The sequence below is a fragment of the Orbicella faveolata genome, unplaced genomic scaffold (assembly GCF_042242905.1).
Source record: "Orbicella faveolata isolate gen_17 unplaced genomic scaffold, um_ofav_v1 contig_46, whole genome shotgun sequence".
NCBI lineage: Eukaryota > Metazoa > Cnidaria > Anthozoa > Scleractinia > Merulinidae > Orbicella > Orbicella faveolata.
The window spans coordinates 4,192,783-4,201,608 of NW_028301576.1; the positions used below are offsets into that span (position 1 = coordinate 4,192,783).

The following is an 8,826-nucleotide window of genomic DNA, read 5'->3' on the forward strand; positions in this document are numbered from 1 at the left end:
TATGCTGACCTGGTCGATACTTGCCAATCAAGTATCAAGCTGACATCTAGACTTACGTAAGGACTTGCGCAGTTCGCGTTAAGCAGCACTACGCTTGCGCACGAGAATCTCTACCATATTTTCCTTCGACCGAATACCAGAGTCGAAATCTTTTTCATTTTACATTTTCTTTATTGTCTCAAGAGAGTCTGGCAAAAATAATACAACGAGAGCAATATAAAAATTACAAGAATGTTCTTTACAGAATTGAATTAAAATACACGTTACATCAATGTACAGAAAAACTCAAATAAGGATTGTTTTTCAACCCGTTATCAAACAACAACTCAGGCTTACTTATTGAAGAAGAAAGGCAGCCCTACTTTTCCATATTTTAATATTTAATTTATCGATAGTTTCAATAACAGGAATCAATTCATATAGGTATTAACGTACGTGCTGTAAAGTTTTTTTTTTTAATGAAACCGACTTCTAAACGATTTTCCGCGAATAACACCTTTTCTTTTTAATAAGAGTGTTACTAAGAGATATTAAAATTGTGCATCTGTAATCTTCACAAGAGATACAAGGTTTGCTGTGTTTTAACATCGAAGAAAATATAACTTTACATTAAGAACAGAACATACCATCAATAACAATAAATCTTTCCAGGAAAATGGTCAGGTAAAATGCATTTTAGCATTTCACCTGGTCATCACACTAAGCCCAAATAAAGATAACCATTCCAATTAAAATAGCACCAACTACGAAACTTAATGAAAAACGTTCTCTTTTAGGTAATTTTATATTAAGCGCATGCAAATTTCGAGTTTTTCCATCAAGAATTTCCAACAACAGTCACTTGTTTTTAAACAGCGTTGTGATTGGTGAGAAATGACAGATCCTAGTATCATGACAAAAACCAGTGTTAGTGACTATCAAACACAAACTTTCAAATGTGGGACTTGTTCTCGATGCATCTCGAAAACGTTCGAAAACAAGTTACCTAGTCGACCCAGGGGCGGGGGAGAACACTCTGCGACGCCTGGCACTTTTTGTGTATCTGAATCATCCAACAAAAAATGACGTCACATCCGGTAAAAAAGAGCGCTGAACGGCAAAATCAAATTTGAACATGGCATGATCGTTCTCTCAGTAAGTAAAATGGTAATATTTTGCAATCGGCCGGATATTTTTAACGTTTTATTTGGCCACGATAGACAAAATTTTGTCTTCTTCCTCGTCATATCAGTTTGTTTGAAGGACAGGGTAATTATTTATTCAAAATCACGCTGTTTTGAAGGCGTGTTTTTTACGAAATGTCGCCATTTCTTCCTCGCTGAATTCCACAGGAGTCATCGTTTGTGTGGAAATAATGAATTCTAGGTAAGTTGCACTCAATTAAAATATCCTATTCTCTTAGGTAGGCATTACACTAAGAAAAATGCACAATGACAGGTTTCTAGACATGGGGGAACCTTATTAACAGAAGCGCCTTTTTTAAAATTTACTGTTGCCAAACACTCGAGAGTACTTAAATGCTGTTAATCGTATCACTGCAAGAATAGACCCACACACATAACGCGCTTTGCAGAACTTTCTTGCCGATCGACACTAACACAAACTCGTGTGTTTGCTCATGACTCAAACTGATGCCATAAAATATGTTACGATTGGTTAAGAACCTTAAACAAGATATGTTTTCCCTAAGCAATCCCTTAATTGATAAACGCTTCGTTACAGGCAGGCCGTGAACCCCTTAAAAAAAAGCAAGAGGAAAACGGCGATGAAGTAATTTGGACATGTCGTGTTTTTTTCTCCTTTATAATCAAATTTATTTTTCCGTTTCAACAGTGTTTGACGTCAGCAGCGCTAAGTTCCAATACCCCCCCCCCCCCCAACTGAGGTCAAGCATGCACCTTTAATTTCTTCAAACCCTCTCATTTGCCCTGTTTGCAGACCAAGTTCCTCATCTATTAATCCCTGTCATATTGGCAACCCATTTTGAAAGGTTACTAAAAAATTGTGCATTATATTTCAGTGTGCTTTCTCTTTGTAATCTTACGTCAAGATATTTCAATCCCTAAGGAAACGAGAGAACACTAGCAATACTGACAATTTTCAGTAATTCATCACTTTCAATATGCCATCTAAACAAATTGTTCGTAAACAGTAGTGAAATTTCATGCCCCTACACCTAGCCATAAAAGGAAGTCTGGGAACAGGCAATAGCAACAGTGACACTGCCAGGCTGGTGAATTTTACAAGCTAATGAACTCATGTCTAACAATGATGGGTGATGATGAAGCATGGTGCAGTGAAACTGAAGAATCAGACTGTGAGTGACAGTGATAGAGTCAGTGTCGTGAGAGTGATGCTAGTGTCTGTGAACTTGGACCAGATCAGCAAAGAAAAGGTTTTGTACTAGAAATTGACAGAGAACAACAAGTTTGTGCTAAAAAACTGAAGAAGCTGGCTCAGACCAGTCTTAAAGCCAGCATCTACTTACAGTACTTGTCAAGAGTTCCTGACTTGTGTATGTGGGAAGGCTCTCTGTAATGACCTATATGGGGAGGCTCAGCTCACGATGAGTACCTTTTTCAGGCTTCAGGTATAAACTTAATGATAGGGATTTCACAAGTTGAGGTGTATGAAAGGGTAGGAAAATCTGTCATTTAGGGATTCCATTCTTCTGGTTCTAAAATGTTGTTGAAAAGCTCTCATTTACTCTCCTCAGCCAGAATGAAGAGATTCTATAATATTATTTATTAACTTCTTCCCAAGGGAATAGAAAAGGGATGCAGTATTCTTAAATAGGTTTGTTAAAGGGGTACATTTACCTTTTTGCAATGTAAGGTCGACAAAAGAGGTGCCATTTCTATCAAAATGGTACAAATGTATACAAAAGGGTAAGGGGTAATGGACCTTGAGATAAGGCCTTTCCATTTAAAACTTTGTAGAATACCCCTCCCCCCCCCTCCCAGCTTGTGAAACAAAGATGTTCAAATTACTGTTTTGTGAAAAAAGGCAACTATTAAAAAACAAAACAGTGCCAAGAGATTAAGTGATTGTCAATGCAAGTTTCCATTTGTATTTTGAATTAAAATGGGTATAACATGATCCTCAAGTATACTATGCAGCTTCACAGAGAGGCCCAAACTGATGATGAAAACATATGTTTTAACACTTAAAATTCTATTTTTGCTTCTTCCCTTGTACCTTGTGATCTTTGTAGGGAAATTCTGAAAAGGTCCCCCCCCCCCACCCCCCCCCTACTTATTAGGAAAATAAAAATGTTCAAGGAAAAAATGAACAGGAAGAAACAACAACAAATTAACTTTTTTTTTTCAGAAGAGCTACTACTTGTATATTTTTTTAACTTACATGTAGGTCAACATAATTTGTTTTCGCAATTTACCACAAAAGAAACCACCACAGAAAGGAGAACTATAGTTGTGGCATCTGAGCTACATTTTTAAATGGAAACATTTCCCATAAAAAATTTCCAAATTATATTCTTACCAGTACAACAAAATACCAACTATATTTTGCAAAGAAGTATTCTTAATTAATAAAATTGATGTAGTGAAATTTTCTATTTAATTTTTGTACACCTGATCTTACAGAGTGCAACCTTTGGTTTAACTGGTTCACTTTACCGTTAAGGAATAATTAAATAAATCACACCAGAGTGGCTTTGTATCTTTATTATAATTCTCATTATCAGTAGAGAAATCACACTTGTACACTGGTCCACTGATCAATACTCTTACGTGTATGTTAAACATGGGAAAGCAGGTTGCATCATCTAATCATAACATTGTATGCCTGTGTGGGGTGTATATGCCAGGAGGTAACCACCTAAGAAAAGACAAACATAAATTATGTCATTGTTTCAATGACTCACCCTAAGTGGGTATTATGCTCATTACCACCTTAATAAACAAGATATATTAAAGTATAATTTTTAACTCCGCTTTAAACTTTTCAAACCTACAGTTTGTTTTCACTTTCAGAGAGGTTCTTAAATTCACAAGCACACCACCCACCCCCCTCAGCCCCAATTCCTACTCTCCCATAGCCAGGATCCCATTTCAACCCTCCAATAAATCAGTAATTTTTTTTCTAATTTTGGTCTGACTTAGATTCATCTCCACTCAGCCATGAAAGTAATGGTGGTAGATTTCTGTATATTTGTTGGTCTAGTTCACTATTGTTCTCAGATTCCCACCTCCCTTTTGACAGAATTAAATTCCATTAAAAAATAAATTACAGTAGTTTAATCAAATTAATGCAAAGGCAAACATTGAAGCAGAAAATACTATAATTTTGGTATGAACGATACCAAAGTATAACTTACATAATTAACATCACATCTTTTCTATTGTAATTTAAGATAGTGCAGCTACTAATAGATTGACCACAAAAACCTAAAAACATGACTTTAGAAACACGGGTAAGTGAGAATATTGCCAGTTTTGCTTTTGCCACCAACCACTCTGCTTTAAAAAAAAATACATGGAAGATAATGACAAAGCAATAACAAAACCAGCCAACCAACCTCTGGCAATTCAATAAACACACCAAATTCCCCTGCAAAATTCTCTTCAACACCTTACAGTACATGTAAATGTCAGCAGCATAAATTCAACTCAATGATTTGGCATGCTACTATCATCAAATGTTTACCCCTTGATTCAGAATTTTTAGGAGTATCAAATAGAATTCCACTATAGATTACAAAAATTTAATGCTGTTTACCTTAACAAATATTTGCATTAATTCTGGAGATATTTAAGTTTAAAATGTGTAAAATATATGCAAATGAGAGGACTGATGATGTCATACACCAAACCCAATATTACATCAAGTGCAGACCATATATACAGCAGAGATCATTGAAACTTGATAGCCTTATAGTTCTACAGGCAACACACTAATATGGCTATAAAAATATGTTCCCAATTGGCAACTCAATCTTTTCCAGTCCGCTCTAAACCAATTTCAATAATGCAGTGATTTTCAGCTTGAAAAGCATTAATCAAGGCCATGAGGTGGCCAGAAAAGCCTAGAATATCAGGGAAGGTCTGAAATGCAGTCTGTTGCCATGGCAACAAAACTGTTAAGCTCATATTATGTAGCACATCTGCAAATTGCATCATAATAGCACTGTCCCAACTGGAGCCCATGGTTCAGTAGTTTACTTGGACAATAAATTTCATAACTTTCCTGGGGGACTGGATGATCTAAATGGTATGTGGGAGACTTCCAGAATATTTGCAAGAATGTATGACTATCTCTTCACAGGTATTCGTTAATAAATAAATAAATAAATAAATAGCCACTAACACTACTAACATGATTGAGTTTGGAAAATATATATATTTTTAGTTTATGATATTTTGAAAAATTCCCCTCTCCCATCTAACATGCTGATCTTCTTTAATTTGGTACTTGAAATTGATAACAAGGAAGCTACACCTTGGCAACTCATTGGCCAGGACATATTGCACAGTCTTCACATCAGATAATGGGTCTGTACATATTATTTATGTACTTATTAAACAGAGATCTCCCCATCCCATCCCTATGGAAATTCCAATTTTTATTAATACTTTTCTTTAAAAAGTTTGGCTTTTGAGACCCTCCCCATCCCTGGAATTTCCAATAATCTCCTTGGGGTGGGTATGGACATTTTCTAGAACCACACAATAAAACAAATAAACAAACTTTAAGATAAAATGTTGAAGTATAAGTCAGTGGGACATATATACATTGATCAACTTATAAAGACAGGATTGATCATTGCAATATACTATACACAACTTAAGCAAAGGTGAAATTATAGCCTGAAAAAAAAATTAGGTGTGAACTGGATTCTAACCCATGACCTCTGTGATACCGGTGTGATAACTTAATTAATTAAAGTTCTATGCTACAACATACCAAACTGCTAATTTATTATGAAGTGACACAGCTAAAGGAGAGTTGTCAAGAAATCAACTTTTTTGTGAATTCTACGATCAATATGAGTCTTCTAAATTTAAGATTATTATGCCTAACAAAAGACATACAGTAGGGCACTGCACTGTGTGCTCTCTCTACACACTCTTCCAGGCAGGATAGTAATACATATACATGTACCTTTTTTTTGTTTGGAATATACTGTTACTGCATGGTCATACAAGAGGTACTAGTTGCTGCTGAGTAGTCTTAAAATAAGTGAACTAAGTTTGACAAAATATAATGTATATTAAATCTGCACCAGTTCAGTACAATTTAATACCAAATTTTAATCAGCCGCCAAAAAAAATTGTTAGCACCAGATATTACATGTACTTTGTGAAGGCTTCTGGAGGGGTTATACTTTTATAAAGTACCTGGCAGCAAGTACTATTTTGATTTACTAAAGCAAGACTGTAGTAACTGCTAAGAAAATGTGTTTTGTACATCCCAGAAAAATTGGGTGGGGGTCAGTGCAGCCCTCTTCACAAAAGTTAAACTCTTAACCTATTTATGACCAAAATCTGTGATTTTCCCTACCCCATTTATGACTGTTGCAACTGCTACAGTTGCCCTAAACATAAGTTTTGAAGGACTTTTGTTGATGGTCTTATCAATAATGATGAAAATTGAGGTAGCTTATTCTAAAAAACATAACAAATTAAAGACTAGAGGGCAAAAGCCTTACCCTAGAGTATTTCTGACCAAAACGGCTGAATAACCATACCCTTTGGGGCTGCACAGCTGTATATAGCACATGGAGGAGAGTTCCTCCCCCCCCCCCCCCCCTACCGCTGGGGCAGGAATCAAACTATTATTGCCTTGATAACATAATAAAGATAAAATCTCAAAATAATCAAGAGTTACATATATGTATGGGACTTCACTAACAAAATGATGCCTGTTGCTTGCTGTAAATTGTATATAAATTACTCCTACAATGTGCCAGAATTCTGTTAATCTGGTCACCAACAGGTCACAAAAATCTGACTGTATAATTAATAAATAAGAAAATGACCGACTGAGCTTTTGTTTGAGCCAGAATAGAGTGGCCATAATAACTAGGTGGCTGTGTTAACGGGGGTGGCTCTATGGTGAGGTACATTCCACAGTAGTGATAAAGATGACACTCTCAAACACCAGTACCCATAAAGAGTTTGGACAGTATATTTCGCATAATCAGTTGGAAGAGGAAGAGGGAAAATGGAAATAAAATAGAATGGCTCTTGTGTACCAGAGACAACCCTTTCCCTGAGTTACCCTGGTGGAGCTAACTTTTCACTTATTTCTTTGCAAAATTCAACCAACCGTTTACACAAGGATGACGAACCAGACTTGGGGGTGAGACAATTCAGGTGGGCAAGTTGACTCGCCTTGGCAGCTAAAGTAACCAACAACTTTTCTTTGAGTATACATAAACACTTTGGCTTGCCTAACTGGAACGACTCTCGGCATGGCGAGTGTCACGTAATGCCTAGATTTAAGATTTAAAGCAGCAATTTGTATCAAAGAAGAGAAAATTAACTCAGCAAAACCCACTCTGATCAAATGAGTGAGGGAAACTTAAACAAAGAGGGATAGTTGCACATTTGATTATTCAATAAGAGTTACGAATAACCATGCAGGGTCAACTTTTACTCGGCCTACATGTGCTACATTTTCTCATACAAGCACTTGATAAAGTTGCCTCAGGGGGAGGGTTATCCCGGGTAACCGGGACCATACAAATGGGACCTGTGTTGCCTCAAAGAACACCCCCACGATTTTCAAAGGGGAAGGTCCATAAACAGGACCTTAACTTAGGGCAGCTTCAATGGCAGATTCCCTCTGATGGCTTGGATTTGAATAATTGATTTAATTACTTTTAAAGAGGACTAGAACTTAAAAATCTTGCTCGAATTTCGATCCAGCGAGGCATAAGTTTCCATGCCGTGAATCAAGTTTTTACTGGGCGTTTTAAAAGCACTCACCAAAGAGAAAGAGACTGATGACCCCAAACTACCGATACATATGTACTGTATCTTACTGAAAACAACAATCTTCAACGAGAGATGTAGGAATGTGGGATACTGACCTTCAGCATGCGATCCAGCTTGTCTCTTCTACCAATACACGTGAGCTAAGAGCAACAAAAGCTCTGGTGACAGCGACTTTCGGAGCTAAACGGCTTCTGTTAATTATGTTCCCGTAGTACACAGTGCAAACTAAGGCCAGCAATACTTCATCCAGGTTGTTGTTAACATTATAGGCTATTGCACTTATTGTTATCACTAAATCACGAACAACAAGAACCAAAAGTCGGAACAACACCAGTTTTGCAAATGTGTAAAATTCGCCCGAAGATGACGGAAGGCTCTCCGTTATTTTGCTTCAAAACAATAATAAACTTTTCTCTTTTCCCGAAATTTTTGCTTCAAAAGTCGAAGTAATGTGTCTGCAACATCCTTCCATACTCAATATAAAATGAAACGAAACTGATGGTTTACAAATAGAGGGAAATCATGAGTAATCGAAACGCCATTTTCTCGCTTTGTGAAGCGAGCCGCTAAGCGCAGTTTAAACCGGATGTGACGTCATTTTTTGTTGGATGATACCTATACGAAAATTTCAGGAGTCTTCTGCCCCGCGACCCAAAATTAGAACAAGGAAAAGCAGCGAATTGTCTTTCAGAAAGTGGGGTTGTTTTCGCGGTTATGTGAACTGAATACGGTAAACGAGTTATATTTCATCTTGCCTGTTCGCAACCGCAATGACAATTAATAACACTGTAGTTGGCAGCTGACGTTTACTTCGGGTAGGAAAGCTTTTCGTAAAAATCTCATAATCTCGTTTCGTTTCTTTTTT

General features: G+C 36.7%; 1 long non-coding RNA gene across 1 annotated transcript; it reads right to left on the reverse strand.

The window, feature by feature from the left end:
* Positions 1-3,671: 3,671 nt before the first annotated feature.
* Positions 3,672-8,598, reverse strand: LOC149098037 (uncharacterized). Its single transcript, XR_016203689.1, has 2 exons — positions 8,057-8,598; positions 3,672-3,840 (listed from the first exon to the last, which is right to left on the reverse strand). It is a non-coding gene; the product is annotated as an uncharacterized LOC149098037 (long non-coding RNA).
* Between the last annotated feature and the right edge of the window lie 228 nt (positions 8,599-8,826).